The sequence below is a fragment of the Copadichromis virginalis genome, linkage group LG3, assembly GCF_057382275.1.
Source record: "Copadichromis virginalis isolate Kocher_CV1m ecotype Utaka linkage group LG3, C_Virginalis_male_GT1.1, whole genome shotgun sequence".
NCBI lineage: Eukaryota > Metazoa > Chordata > Actinopteri > Cichliformes > Cichlidae > Copadichromis > Copadichromis virginalis.
The window spans coordinates 371,602-387,212 of NC_140620.1; the positions used below are offsets into that span (position 1 = coordinate 371,602).

The 15,611-nt window shown below is 43.2% G+C and overlaps 1 pseudogene; it reads right to left on the reverse strand.

The window, feature by feature from the left end:
* Window positions 1-8,883: 8,883 nt before the first annotated feature.
* LOC146712161 (E3 ubiquitin-protein ligase TRIM21-like) lies at window positions 8,884-10,801 on the reverse strand (annotated as a pseudogene).
* Window positions 10,802-15,611: the final 4,810 nt, after the last annotated feature.

Genomic DNA, 15,611 nt, shown 5'->3' on the forward strand with positions numbered 1-15,611 from the left:
GTTCCGTTAATTTGTTTGGTTCCTATTCTGAAGTAACACTTAATACACATGGGGTTAGCTTGCTGGTCTAGTTTAAGTTAGCATGGGTATGCTGTTCACTGATAGAGTGAGGCCAAAATTGTCCTGATATTGTCAGTGTGTTATCATAAACATGTCCTAATTTGTTATGAAAAGAAGAGCAGCACCCCTAGACCCCCAGGTGAAAATACACATAATAGATAAGCAATTTAAGAAAATAAGTATAATGTGTATAATAAATGATTTTACTGTCACTTTCCTGTGTCTGTTGACCCAGCGTTTTAAGTTTTAGTTTGTTTGGATGTCGATGTTTGTTTATAAGTTCTTTAGGTTTGCTAAGTTCATTTGTTTATTAGATTACCCTTGTGATGTCTGTTTTATTGGGAAAGTCTTTGTCCTATATGCAGTGAGTCTAGTTTTGTTTCCCCTTGTCCCAGCTGTTCCTCATCCCCTCATTATCTCTCTGTGTACTTGCAGTGGCTTGCAAAAGTATTCGTCCCTCTTTTCCACATTTTGTCACATTACTGCCACAAACACAAATTGTCATGGTCCTGGGTCGGTGACCCAGCGCTTTTAGTTTATCATTTTCTAGTTTATTATGATGATGATGATGATGATGATGATTATTATTATTGTTTGAGTTCTATGTGTTATATTTGGTCTGCCTCTGAGTCTGTGTCTCTGTCTATGGTGTCACCCCGTCTGTTTGTGAATCTGTCTGTTTAGTTCTGTGTCTTGTTTGGTTCCCCGTGTCTGAGTTTCCTGTTTTATTGTGAAGGTCTCTGTCTGATGTGAGTGTGTTCAGGTTACGTTTCCCCTGTCCCGGTTACGTTTCCCCTGTCCCGTCAGCTCTGATTCCTCCCAGCCGTGTTGCCCTCCTGTCTCTCATCCCCTGATTACTGGTGTGTGTATTTAAGCCCTGTGTGTTCTCCTGCCTGTTACTCGGTGTCCTGCTCGGCGGCTGCCGCGCATCCCTTTGTCGTATGCTCCCAGGTCTGTTATTTTAGTTCTTCCCAGTTTAGGTGTCTTCAGTTATTTGTCATGCCCCACTGCTTGTTTGCCACTACAACATGTAAATAAACTTCACTAGCATTTTCATCCACTGCATGCATCTTGGGTCCTCCTTCCTCCACACCACACGGCTCGCCTTCCCAGCCGTGACACAAATCAATTTTAATGGAATCCAATTGCAGCAAAAGGTGGTTCTACAAAGTATTGACTCAGGGGGCTGAATAATTGCGCACACCCCACTTTGCAGTTATTTATTTGTAAAAAATGTTTGGAATCATGTATGATTTTTGTTCCACTTCTCACGTGTGCACCACTTTGTGTTGGTCTTTCATGTGGAATTCCAATAAAATTGATTCATGTTTGTGGCTGTAATGTGACAAAATGTGGGAAAGTTCAAGGGGGCCGAATACTTTTGCATCCACTGTAAGTCCTGTCCTCATTTGTTCAGTGTCAGGTCATCTGTTGTCTTTGGTGCCACGTTTCCATGTTCCACGTATCTTTGTATCCATGTCAGGTTTCATGGTTTGTTTGTTTTTTAATAAAAAATATTTTCCCCAGGTTAGGTTATTGTTTAGCTTCACCTCTGCCTTTTGTTTTGTAATCTTTTAATTAAATTTTATTTATATAGCGCCAAATCACAACAACAATCGCCTGAAGGTGCTTTATATTGTACAGTAGATCGCACAATAATAGATACAGAGAAAAACCCAACAATCATAGGACCACCTATGAGCAAGCGCTTTGGCGACAGTGGGAAGGAAAAACTCCCTTTTAACAGGAAGAAACCTCCGACAGAACCAGGCTCAGGGAGCGGCGGGCATCTGCTGTGACCCGTTGGGGTGAGAAAAGGAAGAAAGGACAAAGACATGCTGTGGATTAATAACAATTCTGATTCAGTGCAGAGAGGTCTATTAACACACAGTGAGTGAGAAAGGTGACTGGAAAGGAAAAAACTCAGTGCTTCATGGGAATCCTCCGGCAGCCTACATCTATTGCAGCACAACTAAGGGAGGATCCAGGGTCACCTGATCCAGCCCTAACTATATGCTATAGCAAAAAGGAAAGTTTGAAGCCTAATCTTAAAAGTAGAGATTAATAAACGGCTTGCTTTCTGTTAATATTCAAATTTTCTTTCACGTTCCTTTGTGTCTGCATTTTGGGTCCACTCCTCAGATTCATACATATGTCTAACCGTTTTTCCCGACTCGGCGACACACCCGTCGGGGGTCAAACTCTGGTAATTGGTAATTCTTTTCTCAGACATGTGAAGCTAGAGACACCTGCAACCATAGTCAATTGTCTTCCAGGGGCCAGAGCAGGCGACATTGAAGGAAATTTAAAACTGCTGGCTAAGGGTAAACGTAAATTCAGTAAAATCATAATTCACGTCGGCAGTAATGACACCCGGTTACGCCAATCGGAGGTCACTAAAATCAATATTGAATCGGTGTGCAACTTTGCCAAAACAATGTCGGACTCTGTAGTTTTCTCTGGTCCCCTCCCCAATCAGACCAGGAGTGACATGTTTAGCCGCATGTTCTCCTTAAATTGCTGGCTGTCTGAGTGGTGTCCCAGAAACGATGTGGGCTTCATAGATAATTGGCAAACCTTCTGGAGGAAACCTGGTCTTGTTAGGAGAGACGGCATCCATCCCACTTTGGATGGAGCAGCTCTCATTTCTAGAAATATGGACAAATTTATTAAACCCCCCAAAATATGACTATCCAGAGTTGGGACCAGGAAGCAGAGTTGCAGTCTTACACGCCTCTCTGCAGCTTCTCTCCTCCTGCTACCCCCCCCAAAACCCATCTCCTTTGAGACTGTGTCAGCTTCCAAAAAGACAAAAAACAAACTAAAAACCAGCAACAAACAACTTAAACATAAACAATCACAAAGAAAGAACAATACAGTATCCACATCTGAACCAAAGAGTAAAACAGTGAAATGTGGATTATTAAATATTAGGTCTCTCTCCTCCAAGTCTCTGTTAGTACATGACTTAATAATTGATCAACAAATCGATTTACTCTGCCTTACAGAAACCTGGTTGCAGCAGGATGATTATGTTAGTTTAAATGAATCAACACCCCCGAGTCATTCTAACTACCAGAAATCTCGAAGCACAGGCCGAGGGGGCGGTGTGGCAGCAATTTCTCACACCAGCCTATTAATTAATGAAAGACCAAGACAGACTTTTAATTCATTTGAAAGCCTGATGCTTAACATTGTCCACCCCAGCTGTGAAACTCAGAAACCAGTCTTACTTGTTATCATCTATCGTCCACCTGGGCCTTACACAGAGTTTCTGTCTGATTTCTCAGACTTTATATCTAATTTAGTTCTGAGCTCAGATAAAATAATTATTGTGGGTGATTTTAACATCCATGTAGATGCTAAAAATGACAGCCTCAACATGGCATTTAATCTGTTATTAGACTCAATTGGTTTCTCTCAAAATGTAAAAGAACCCACCCACCACTTTAATCACACTCTAGATCTTGTTTTAACATATGGCATCGAACCTGAACATTTAACAGTGTTTCCTGAAAACCCTCTCCTGTCTGATCATTTCCTGATAACATTTACATTTACAATAATTGATTACACAGCGGTGGAGAGTAGACTTTATCAAAGTAGATGTCTTTCTGAAAGTGCTGTAACTAAGTTTAAGAATATAATCCACCCACTGTTATCATCTCCAATGCCCTGTACCAACACAGAGCAGAGCAGCTATCTGAACGCTACCCCAACAGAGGTCGATTATCTTGTTAATAATTTCACCTCCTCACTACGTACGACTCTGGATACTGTAGCTCCTGTGAAAACTAAGGCCTCAAATCAGAAGTACCTGACTCCGTGGTATAATTCTCAAACACGTACCCTAAAGCAGATGACTCGTAATCTGGAGAGGAAATGGCGTGTCACAAATCTAGAGGATCATCATTTAGCCTGGAGAAATAGCTTGCTGCTTTATAAGAAAGCCCTCCGCAAAGCCAGAACATCTTACTATTCATCACTGATTGAAGAAAATAAGAACAACCCCAGGTTTCTCTTCAGCTCTGTAGCCAGGCTGACAAACAGTCAGAGCTCTTTTGAGCCAACCATCCCTTTAACGTTAACTAGTAATGACTTCATGAACTTCTTCACAAATAAAATTTTTATCATTAGAGAAAAAATTACCAATAATCATCCCACAGATGTAATATTATCTACAGCTACTCTTAGTACCATTGATGTTAAGTTAGACTCTTTTTCTCCAATTGATCTTTCTGAGTTAACTTCAATAATTACTTCCTCCAAACCATCAACGTGTCTTTTAGACCCCATTCCTACAAAACTGCTCAAAGAAGTCCTGCCATTAATTAATTCTTCGATCTTAAATATGATCAACCTATCTCTAATAATCGGCTATGTACCACAGGCCTTCAAGCTGGCTGTAGTTAAACCTTTACTCAAAAAGCATCTCTAGACCCAGCAGTCTTAGCTAATTATAGGCCAATCTCCAACCTTCCTTTCATATCAAACATCCTTGAAAGAGTAGTTGTCAAACAGCTAACAGATCATCTGCAGAGGTTTATTTGAAGAGTTTCAGTCAGGTTTCAGAGCTCATCACAGCACAGAAACAGCTTTAGTGAAGGTTACAAATGATCTTCTTATGGCCTCTGACAGTGGACTCATCTCTGTGCTTGTCCTGCTAGACCTCAGTGCAGCGTTTGATACTGTTGACCATAATATCCTATTAGAGCGATTAGAACATGCTGTAGGTATTACAGGTACTGCGCTGCAGTGGTTTGTATCATATCTATCTAATAGACTCCAATTTGTGCATGTAAATGGAGAGTCCTCTTCACACACTGAGGTTAATTATGGAGTTCCACAGGGTTCAGTGCTAGGACCAATTCTGTTTACATTATACATGCTTCCCTTAGGCAGTATCATTAGAAGACATAGCATACATTTTCAATGCTATGCAGATGACACCCAGCTCTATCTGTCCATGAAGCCAGATAACACACACCAATGAGTTAAACTGCAGGAATGTCTTAAAGACATAAAGACCTGGATGGCCGCTAACTTTCTGCTTCTTAATTCAGATAAAACTGAGGTTATTGTACTCGGCCCTGAAAATCTTAGAAATATGGTATCTAACCAGATTCTTAATCTGGATGGCATTACCTTGGCCTCCAGTAACGCTGTGAGGAACCTTGGAGTCATTTTTGACCAGGACATGTCCTTCAACGCACATATTAAACAAATATGTAAGACTGCTTTCTTCCATTTGCGCAACATCTCTAAAATTAGAAATATCCTGTCTCAGAGTGACGCTGAAAAACTAGTTCATGCATTTATTACTTCCAGGCTGGACGACTGTAATTCATTATTATCAGGATGTCCAAAAAACTCGCTGAAAAGCCTTCAACTAATCCGAAATGCTGCAGCAAGAGTCCTGACAGGGACTAGAAAGAGAGAGCATATTTCTCCTGTTTTGGCTTCCCTTCATTGGCTTCCTGTTAAATCCAGAATTGAATTCAAAATCCTGCTCCTCACATACAAGGTCTTAAATAATCAGGCCCCATCTTATCTTAATGACCTTGTAGTACCCATATCACCCTATTAGAGCACTTCGCTCTCGCTCTGCAGGCCTACTTGTTGTTCCTAGAGTATTTAAAAGTAGAATGGGAGGCAGAGCCTTCAGTTTTCAGGCCCCTCTTCTGTGGAACCAGCTTCCAGTTTGGATTCGGGAGACAGACACTATCTCTACTTTTAAGATTAGGCTTAAAACCTTCCTTTTTGCTAAATCACAGTTAACATAATCATCAGGGAGCAAACTGAGGCACTCACATTTTCAGTCTTTATGGCTCTTTGTTCTCTGTCAGCCATAAGTAGCCCTGAGCCAAGTCAGATGTGTTTTCCACTTAGCCATCACCATGAACCAGTTGTTAGAATCTCTGTTGACTTTTCTGATTCATAAGTGCATAATGCGTCTCCCTTGCACTCATAAGGAAAGTAAAAAAATCGACACATTTTAATCCTGCAACATTTCACCGTGTCAGTTTGTCATAAATTGGACTATTTTAGGATTTCAGTTCATCTTTCCAATAAAGCTGGCAGCTCTGAAACAGCTGTTCTCTCTGAGGCTGTTTTGCATGTAAATAAAAGTGAAATAATTAAATGTTCTGTGAACAGACCGTCCAGTGGAGCTCCTCAGGGCTCTGTGCTTTCACCACTTTGTTTTCTATGCTAATGAGTGTCAGAGCACGTCAGCATCAGTCCTTCAACATGGTCACAGCCTCTGATGAAGGTGTTCAAATGTGGGCTTTTAATCCAGGTTTACACTTAAACAGTCTCCATGAAACGGGCCTCTGCCCTCATTCATCCTGGAGATCACTCGTCTAAACCAACCAACATAAAGAATGTGATGTTTTCAAAGCGAACACGTACACACAGTTGTTATGGAGACGATTAAATGTAGGAGCGATGATTTGTGAAATCCTACATGTGTGTTCTAACATGCTTTAATGATGGCACGAGCTGACAATGAATAACATAAAGTTAATAGTTAATCTGCAACAAAACTTTTTCACCGCTTCAGTTTTTGGTCTTTTCCACATACGGTTGTTGTTGTCATGGAAACAGAAACCAATCGGGCCTTGGATGGACGTCGGGAGTTCTTAACAGCAGCTCGTTGTTCATTCTGATGTTGTTTTTTAATTATATTTTATATTTAATATCATATATTGGCCTTTTTCAGCTTTATCTGAAGGGCCACAGGTCAGACTCCACCTGGGCCTGCCGCTCTCAGCCTCACTCTGAGGAAGCCCACAGTCTGTCACAGTGGAAACTACACCGGGGGACCCCATCCTTGGGGTGGACCCATTTTTGTTGTAGCGTGTTTTGGGGTTTAAAAGCCACAGAGACGCGGTGCTTAGAAAAAATGCATTTCAGCTGTGCTGATGCTCCTGACACGTTGTAACGTTGGGTTGTGTTGCATGGTTGAGAGGAGGCGGCAAAACACCTAGCAGGCTAGTCGGAAGAACACACACCCACGCTGGTATCGGTAATCCACGGTGGTTCTTTAATACGCCTTCTTCAACAACCATATAAAAGCCCGGCTGAACGGCTGCGGCTCAACAACATAACGCCCAGCGTTCATACAACCCAAGCGTTGCAAACAAAACAAGAAGAAAACGTAAATCCGTCCCTCGTTAAGCAGAAGCATGCAGGCACGTGTCCTCATAATCCCAGAGAGAGAGCAGCGGCACAAACTGATGACACCATCAACCCTCGACTTGGGTGTCTTAAAGGGACACCACACCATAGTGGCTGTCACAACGTATAAGACTGGGGAAACCTGCATTCAGCTGGACCTGAAAAACACTATGTCCAGATAAACACAATCAACTTTTGGAGAAAAATAAAAGATTCTTCATCAGACTAACAACTAAAAACATGACACTTACCTTAACAGTGTGGGCTACATCAAATATATTCAAGACCGACAACAACACTTCTCACTGCTGCTAATTTTAACAAAACTAAACAAAAAGTAGAAAAAGGCAATTCACCAAGTCTTGAAAAGTAAAACTGAAAAATAGAAACACAGAATAAAATAAAACATCCATCCAGATCTTTACCACCAACAACATAAAATCTATCTTGATTAAAAGGCCTAATTCTCCAATAAATTAGCAATAATAAAGTAAGAAAAAATAAGACATTCAATTTATGGACGCTCAAATTAACAGAGCGACATTAAACGCACCTCATTGCCTGCCGTAGCGTTCTTCGCAGCTGCACTTCACCTCAAAGGTCGGTTAATACATCGGATTTAACTTAACCAAAGTCCAATTAAAGGAAAATAAATGTTTCTAACAAATACAATGAAGAAGATTAAAATAATTCACTGTCAGTTACTGTCGCTGTGAGTTTGACGAGGTCAGCTGCTTCATTTGGTTCTGCCTAAAGTTCTCTCAGTGATCCAGTGTTTATATGATAAGATACGTGTTTAATGCAGAGAGTTGGAATTACAAGTTGGTAAGAAGCTTTTTAACAAAGGTTTGATTTAAGCTTTAAGTTCAAAGGTGAAAGAAATTTCACGTTTGATGAAGGAAGATCAAGGCTAACAAGGACATAGGTCAAAGGTCAAAATAAGGTGAGAAAATATAATAGATATATATAATCAATCAATAAGGTGAAAATATCAGATAAAAGGGTTTTTTTGGTTATAAGGAATAAAGAGGTCAAAGGTCAAAACAAGAGACACTGGTAGAGACCTCAAATCATTGTTACTGCAGAAGGAGGAGTTCTTTAACAGTACGACATTGATAGAGTTTGTTTGTGTGTTTGAGAGTTCAGACTGAAAGGGAGCGCACAATCGTGTGTGTGTCTGCAGCTGTTGTGTTGTTGCTGCATCGTTGCCTCAGGGGGAAAGTTGTGTGTGTGTTATGCAGACTAGCAGAGACTGCAGCTGTCAGCAGCCACACACACTTTCTATTCTTCAAATCAAATCACAGTGAAACATGTTCACTGACAGCTCAGCTTCAGCATCGTCTTCATGCTGTGACTGCAGCCGTTCAACTCTGTTTGTCTTTAACCCAAATCATCACAACATGCAAATATAATCATCAAAATGATGTGACTGGAAGGATGCAGCAGTCTGTGCTCCACCTTTCTCCTCCACACCTGCAGGTGGAGAACATGGATGCATGAATCTCTACAGAGTTCTTTGAATATTATCCGGCTCATCAGTTTTCAGTGAACAAAACTCCTCACAGAGCCAAAATAAGCAGTTTGTATCCAACATAACTCAGCTGGACTCTGATGCTCCGTATAACAGCCACACATGAGTCTGGATTCACTCAAAGCATTGAACAAACTTTATTGGAAATGAAGCTTTTGGACATTTGTTCTCTGATATTTGCTCTTCAGCTCGAGTCTCCATCAGTGGGAACATTTCCTGATTCAACTTTTCTTCTGTTCAAATCAAACTCCATGAGAATCAAAGTGTGAATCAGAGTCCTGATGATCAGATTCTATAGAAACATGGAGACTGTAGAGGATTTACACTCAATATGTTCATTTGTTCCCTTCAAGAAAAATCAATCATTCATCAAATTAAATCAGTCGTTGATCAGTTTGATTGACAGGACATGATCAGAGGTGCAGAGTTTTTACCTCCATCATTGTTACAGGGACTGAAGAATGGGTGGAGTTTGTGAGTGAAGGAGCAGCCAGTAAAGGAGTAGATCAGAGCTGCAGCACCTACATCATAAAAGGAGACCAGACCCTCCTCATAATCCACAAACACCCCCACCTTCTCAGGACCAGGATGGAGACAGAGGGGGACTGAAGGGTCAGCAGCAGCTTTGTACTCATTTCCATTTCTCAGCATCACAGTCCAGAAACCATTTCGAGGACTCAGTGTGATTTGTCCCTTCCTGTTGATCGACTCTGTGGCCACTCCTAAAGCCCACTCAGTCTTTCCTTTAACCTGAACCTCAAAGTAAAATCTGCCTGAAGAGAAACTCTGCTCTCCTAAAACACAAGGACACAGAGAAAATCTCTCTGGGTTGTCTGGAAGATTCTTCCTCACATCAGTATCATACACTTGTTTTCCATCATCAGACAGGATGAGTTTAGGATTTGCTGTATCAGGATCCAGAGTCACATCCACCTCATGCTGCTGCACCCTCTGCAGCTCAGCCTCAAACAGCTTCTTCTTCATGAGTTTCCTGATTGTCTCCTCCAGCTGAGCCACAGCTCTCCCCACAGTCCCCTCATATGATGGTGGATGAACTCTGACCTCTGTCCAGTCCTTGCTGGGTGGAGCAGCTTTCAGGGAGGATAAGCTTTGGAGGAGGTGGAGGTGGTCTTCAGAGCGTGAGAGCTGCTCCATCTCAGAGCTTCTCTCCATCAGCTCAGAGATTTCCTGTTCCAGATCTTTGATGAGACCTTCAGCCTGTTTCTCTGTAGTTTCCTGTTTGTCTTCGATCTCCTTCATGAGCTCCTTCAGGCGTCTCTCAACAGACTCCATCAGAGCCGTGAGGACCTGAACACCTTCTGCTTTCTGTCTGTCTGCAGCATCTTTACTCATCTTCACCGACTCTGTGATCTCCTGAATCTTCAGTCGTCTCTTCTGGATCATCTGCTGAATCTCAGCCTCTGTCTTCTCCAGCTCTGCCTTCTTTCCTTCATATTCTTCTCTCAGAGGAACAAACTCGTGGTTCTTGTGGTCTAAAACAGAGCAGAGCACGCAGACACATGTCTGGTCGGTCTTACAGAACAGCTCCAGGAGTTTATCGTGCTTCGTGCACATCCTGCCTTCCAGGTTCTCCACAGCATCAACCAGCTGATGTCTTTTCAGACGTTTCACTGTCAGATGAGGCTCCAGGTGAGTCTGACAGTAGGAGGTCTGACACACCAGGCAGGACTTCAGGGCCTTCAGTCTGGTTCCAGTGCAGACGTCACAGGGAACTTCTCCTGGTTTGGCAGCTTGTTGCTCTGAGCTGCTGCTGCTGGCTTTCTGCTGAGCTTCACGTCTGAACTGAGAAACCATCTCAGAGAACAAAGTGTTGACCCTCAGCTGAGGTCGAGTGTAGAAAGTCTCTTTACACATGGGACACTGACAGATGACATTCATGTCCCAGTGCTGACTGATGCAGGTTTTGCAGAAGTTGTGTCCACATGGTGTAGAGACTGGATCAGTGAACACATCCAGACAGATGGAGCACAGAAACTGATCTTCAGATCGCAGATTGCTGGCAGCAGACATGTCTGCACTCTGAGGGAGAAAGAAAAGAAACATTTGATTCAAAATTCACTTTAAATTTCATTTTACAAAGAGAGAAACAAGCGTCAGTAGTCTGAGGAGCTTGGAGAGAAAAGCGTCTGGACTTCTTTGAGTTTCTTGAAGACGTTTCATCAGAGAAGCTTCTTCAGTTCTCAGAGTAACTGGTGGAGACCCAGCAATACACTCAGACACAAACTGGTTCATCCAAACACAAACCTAACATCGTAGTGTCTGCTGTACAGTGCAGCGTCCAGATGGACAGGATCAACGTTTGGGGATGAAGATAAATACAGTCGTTACAAAGAAGTGAAATTGTTTCTCTGACTATTTTACAGAAGGTCCAAGATTCATCCAGATCATTTGTATACTTGAATAAATCAGTTTGTTGGATATATTCCATCAATTACTGTGAAGTAAACTTCGACCTTGTTGGTGACTAAATACTTCTTATTGTAAGTCCAGATCAACGAGCCATTAATATTAAACAGTGACTGTTCCAGTAGAGCTGACAGTGAGGAGGACGATGAATCACAAACCTCAGAAATGTGTCATTAACTGTTGATCCAGTATTTTAATGGCATTTATGAGAACATGTTTATTCAGAGGTGTCAGTGGGTCTTTCTCAATATGCGTACTTGTGCGTACTTGCGTTCTCGTGTACTCGTGATACGTCATCAGTCGTAGACTAAGTACTGTTCCAATTCGAAGTACGCATCAAGCCGAGAACGCGAAAAAGTCCCGGATGTGTCCCCACCTCCGAAATGGCCCGAGCGAGCGGCCGCCAAGGAGTGAGCCGGTGTGTACCCGGACGCCCACCCCCAGATAAAAAGAACCACCAACGCACCGACACCTGAGGGAGTCCGCCACCGGCAGGGGAAGTGGTGGTGGGTGGAGATAGGCCTCCAAACCTTGGAGGGCCCGAGATGTCCCCAAAGAGGTGGCGTCTGATACCCAACCTGACATATAGACACAAACATACAGGCACACACAGACACAAACATCCATTCCCACCCTCATGCTCTCATGTGCACTTCACACTCAACCGACGTGGAGACAGACATAAAGAGACGCTGTACACACGATCACACTCCCCAAGCGTACTCTACGAACCGGGTCTAGGTACCCTTGCCCCTGGAGGGGGGAACTGCACCCAGACCCAGGTGGTGTTACCCTTTTCCCTACGGTGGGGAGAGGCAGACCGCCCCGACTCCGCAGCAGCAGGGAGGCCCCACACTCCAGACCGCAGTCGGACGGCCAACTCCTCCTCCTAGCCCCCCCGCTCCAGCAGGCCGCAGAGAACGGGGGTGAGAGAAGACTCCAAACCTCCCTCCACCCGCTCATTGTAGTGTTGATGCATGTGTGTTCTAAGGTGCATTTAAAACCCAGGAGGGCAGGGAGCTACCTGCCAGAGAGCAGCAGGTAAGCGCATAGTCCCTCCTGCTAGCCCTCAATGTCTACGTGTATTTAAAATTGAGAGGTGGGCAACGACGCCAGGGGTGAGGTGTACACCCTGATGGTAACTTGGGTTCTGTGTATCGTGCCCACCCCCAAGATCCTATATGTATGTGTAATGAGAGTGTGAGTAATGTGAATGTCTAAGTTGTGGGATAAAATTGAGGCAGAGGCAGCCGGAAGGGGACAGAGGGGGGGGGTAGCCTCCTCTACACCCTGGTGACACACCCCTACTCCGAGGCCCTGCATGTGTGGGTGGTTGTGGTGGAGCGGGAAGAGGGAGGCAGCTGGAGATGGGGCGGGAAGGAAGGGAGGGGCAAGTGACCCCTCCCTGGGGCCAGCTCCCCCGCTGACCCCAGTAGGCACCCCCATACTCCACGACCCATCAGGGAAAGGGGGCCCAGGCCCATCCAGACCGGGGCCCAGTGCAGCAGCACCGCCCGGCCCCACAGAGCCCGGGACAGTCCACCCAACCCCACCACAGAAAAAACTGCACCCACCCCACCATCCACTCATCTTCCAGACTACATAAGACAATAGACGCCCAGGCTGAGATCTTCCTCCACCTCTCCTATATCTCCCCCTCCTGCAGAGAGAGTTCCTGAAGAGAGGAAAGCTCCTGCAAGATGTGACAATCTCCACCACCAGTTGAAGAGCCCCCCAGGTGGCTCGACGCACCGGCGGCACCCTGCGCCAGGGCCAGGCCCCCATGCACCCACCCGCCCACCACCCCGGCAACACACCAACCAGGACCCAAGCCCCTGAGGCCCGGCCAGGGCCCCAGCCCAGAGACGGAGCGCCTCCAGAACCTCACGCCCATCCCGGACCCACCCAGGGGCAGCCAGGCTACCAGGTCAGTAACCCACGTCCGTCAGCACAGACCCTCCCCTAGCCCCGCTGCACGCAGCCACGAGGAAACCGTCACCTAAGAGCCAACAGAGCCCCCAATGGGACATGACTGCTACCCCGGTTTGAGCCCCCCAAGGAAGATGCCTCCGGGGAACCCCCCGACGCCCTAAGCCTGTCCCTACCCCCACACCAATCACAGCAGTGAAGGCGGGACCAAACTATGACCCCCCACCCCCACTAGGTGATGGAGCTGATCAAAGGAGCCCAGAGCAATTGATCTGATGTGGTGGCAGAGGCTGTATCAAGACTAATGTAATCTAATAGATAATTTCTATATTGGTTAGAATTAAGATTATTTTTATTTTTCCAGTTCATGAGGACTGTTTTCTTGGCTATGCATAGGGCAGTGAAAACCATATGGGCTATATTCTTTTCTGAAGTGACATTATCTAAGCTGCCCAACAAACACACTAAGGGGGAAGTTGGAATGTTACATTTCAGACACTTTGATAAGTCTTCACATATCTCGCGCCAAAACTTCTGAACTGGTGGACAGAACCAAAGAGCGTGGATATAATTGTCCGGTGAATTAGTTTGGCAGTGTGAGCAGTTGTTGGTAGACGTAAAGCCCATCTTGAACATCCGATGACCTGTATAGTGCACTCTATGTAATATTTTGTATTGAATTAATTGAAGACTGGGATTTCTGATTAGATGAAAGGTTTTTAAGCAAATCTGAGACCAGAAGTTTTGGTCTACGTTAACTGATAAATCCGCTTCCCATTTTGCAATAGGAAGTGATATTGATTCATCTGTTTTAGAAAGCATTCTGTATATTTTGGATAGTAATTTGGGGGGTTTAAGAGTAAGAAATTGAACCACACTTGGTGGTGTTTGTAGTTCAACTTGACCCGGTTTAAATTTCTTTTTTACTATGGATTTAATTTGTTGATATTCTAAAAATCTTTTCTTGTTGATCCCATATTGTGTAACTAGTCCGTCAAATGAAATAAATTCTGTTCCTTCTAGTATATGTTCTAAATATTTGATTCCTTTACCACTCCAATCTGAAAAGTTTATCATATTATTGTTTTGTAATATGTCAGGGTTGTTCCAGATTGGTGTACGTTTGCATGGGATTAATGAAGACGCCGTCAATTTTAGAAACTCCCACCATGCTGTCAGAGAAGAGCTGATGTTGATGCTTTTAAAGCATTCACGTCGTTGGATGTTTGAGCTGATAAATGGTAGGTCTGAGATCTCTAGATTATTGCAGAGTGCTTGTTCTACATCTAGCCAAGGTTCATCTAAGAGGGTATGTTTTAGCCATCCTGAGATAAACTGAAGCCTGTTGGCTAAGAAGTAGTGCTGAAAGTTAGGTAGTTCTAATCCTCCTTTATCCTTGGTCTTTTGTAGTGTTTTTAAGCTTGTACGTGGGGGTTTATTTTTCCAAAGGAATTTGGACATACATGAATCTAGAGATCTAAACCAATCTTGTGGCGGTTTAGTTGGGATCATTGAGAATAAATAATTTATTTTTGGTAAGACCATCATTTTTATAGCGGCAACCCTTCCCATGAGTGATATGGGTAGACATTTCTACCTAGCCAGATCACCTTCTACCTTCTTTAAAAGTGGGATATGGTTTAATTTAGTTAGATCTGCAAGCTTGGGAGAAACATTAATACCTAAATATTTTATATTTCCCGATTGCAGTGGTGTAGAAGAGGAATTATGGAGGGAGCAATTAATCGGTAGGACTGTAGATTTTGACCAGTTAATTGAGTAATCTGATATTCTTGCAAAAGAGTTTATCAATTCAATCACCCCAGAGATATTGGTTTGTGAATTTTGGAGAAAGAGTAATACATCATCCGCATAAAGGCTGATTTTATGTTCCACGTTCTTGCATTTTATGCCCTTAATTACTGAATTCTGTCTAATTGCTGCTGCTAGTGGTTCAATAAAAATTGCAAACAGTGAAGGGGAGAGTGGGCATCCCTGCCTGGTGCCCCTCAAGAGACAGAAGCTGGAGGATGTCTGGTCATTTGTTCTGACACAAGCTGTTGGGGAGTTATATAATATTTTTAACCAGTTTATGAAAGAGGATCCAAAACCAACTTTGTGTAAAGTTGCAAATAGAAATTTCCAGTTAACTCTGTCAAATGCTTTTTCTGCGTCTAAAGAGAATATTGTAGTTTCAATGTTTTTACTGTCAAAGTCAAAGTCAAAGTCAACTTTATTTGTCAATTCTGCCACATGTACAGGACATACAGAGAATAGAAATTTCGTTACTCTCAAACCCTAGATAAATAGCAAATGAACATTTAAATATAAGAGAGTGATTTAAAAAAATGCAAGTAAAATAATTAAAAAGTAAAAATTTAAATAAATACAATACAATTTTACGTATAACAAGAAAGCTATACAATATACAATATACAATATTCAAGTAAGGGTAAATGACATTGAATGTAAACCAGGCAGAGTA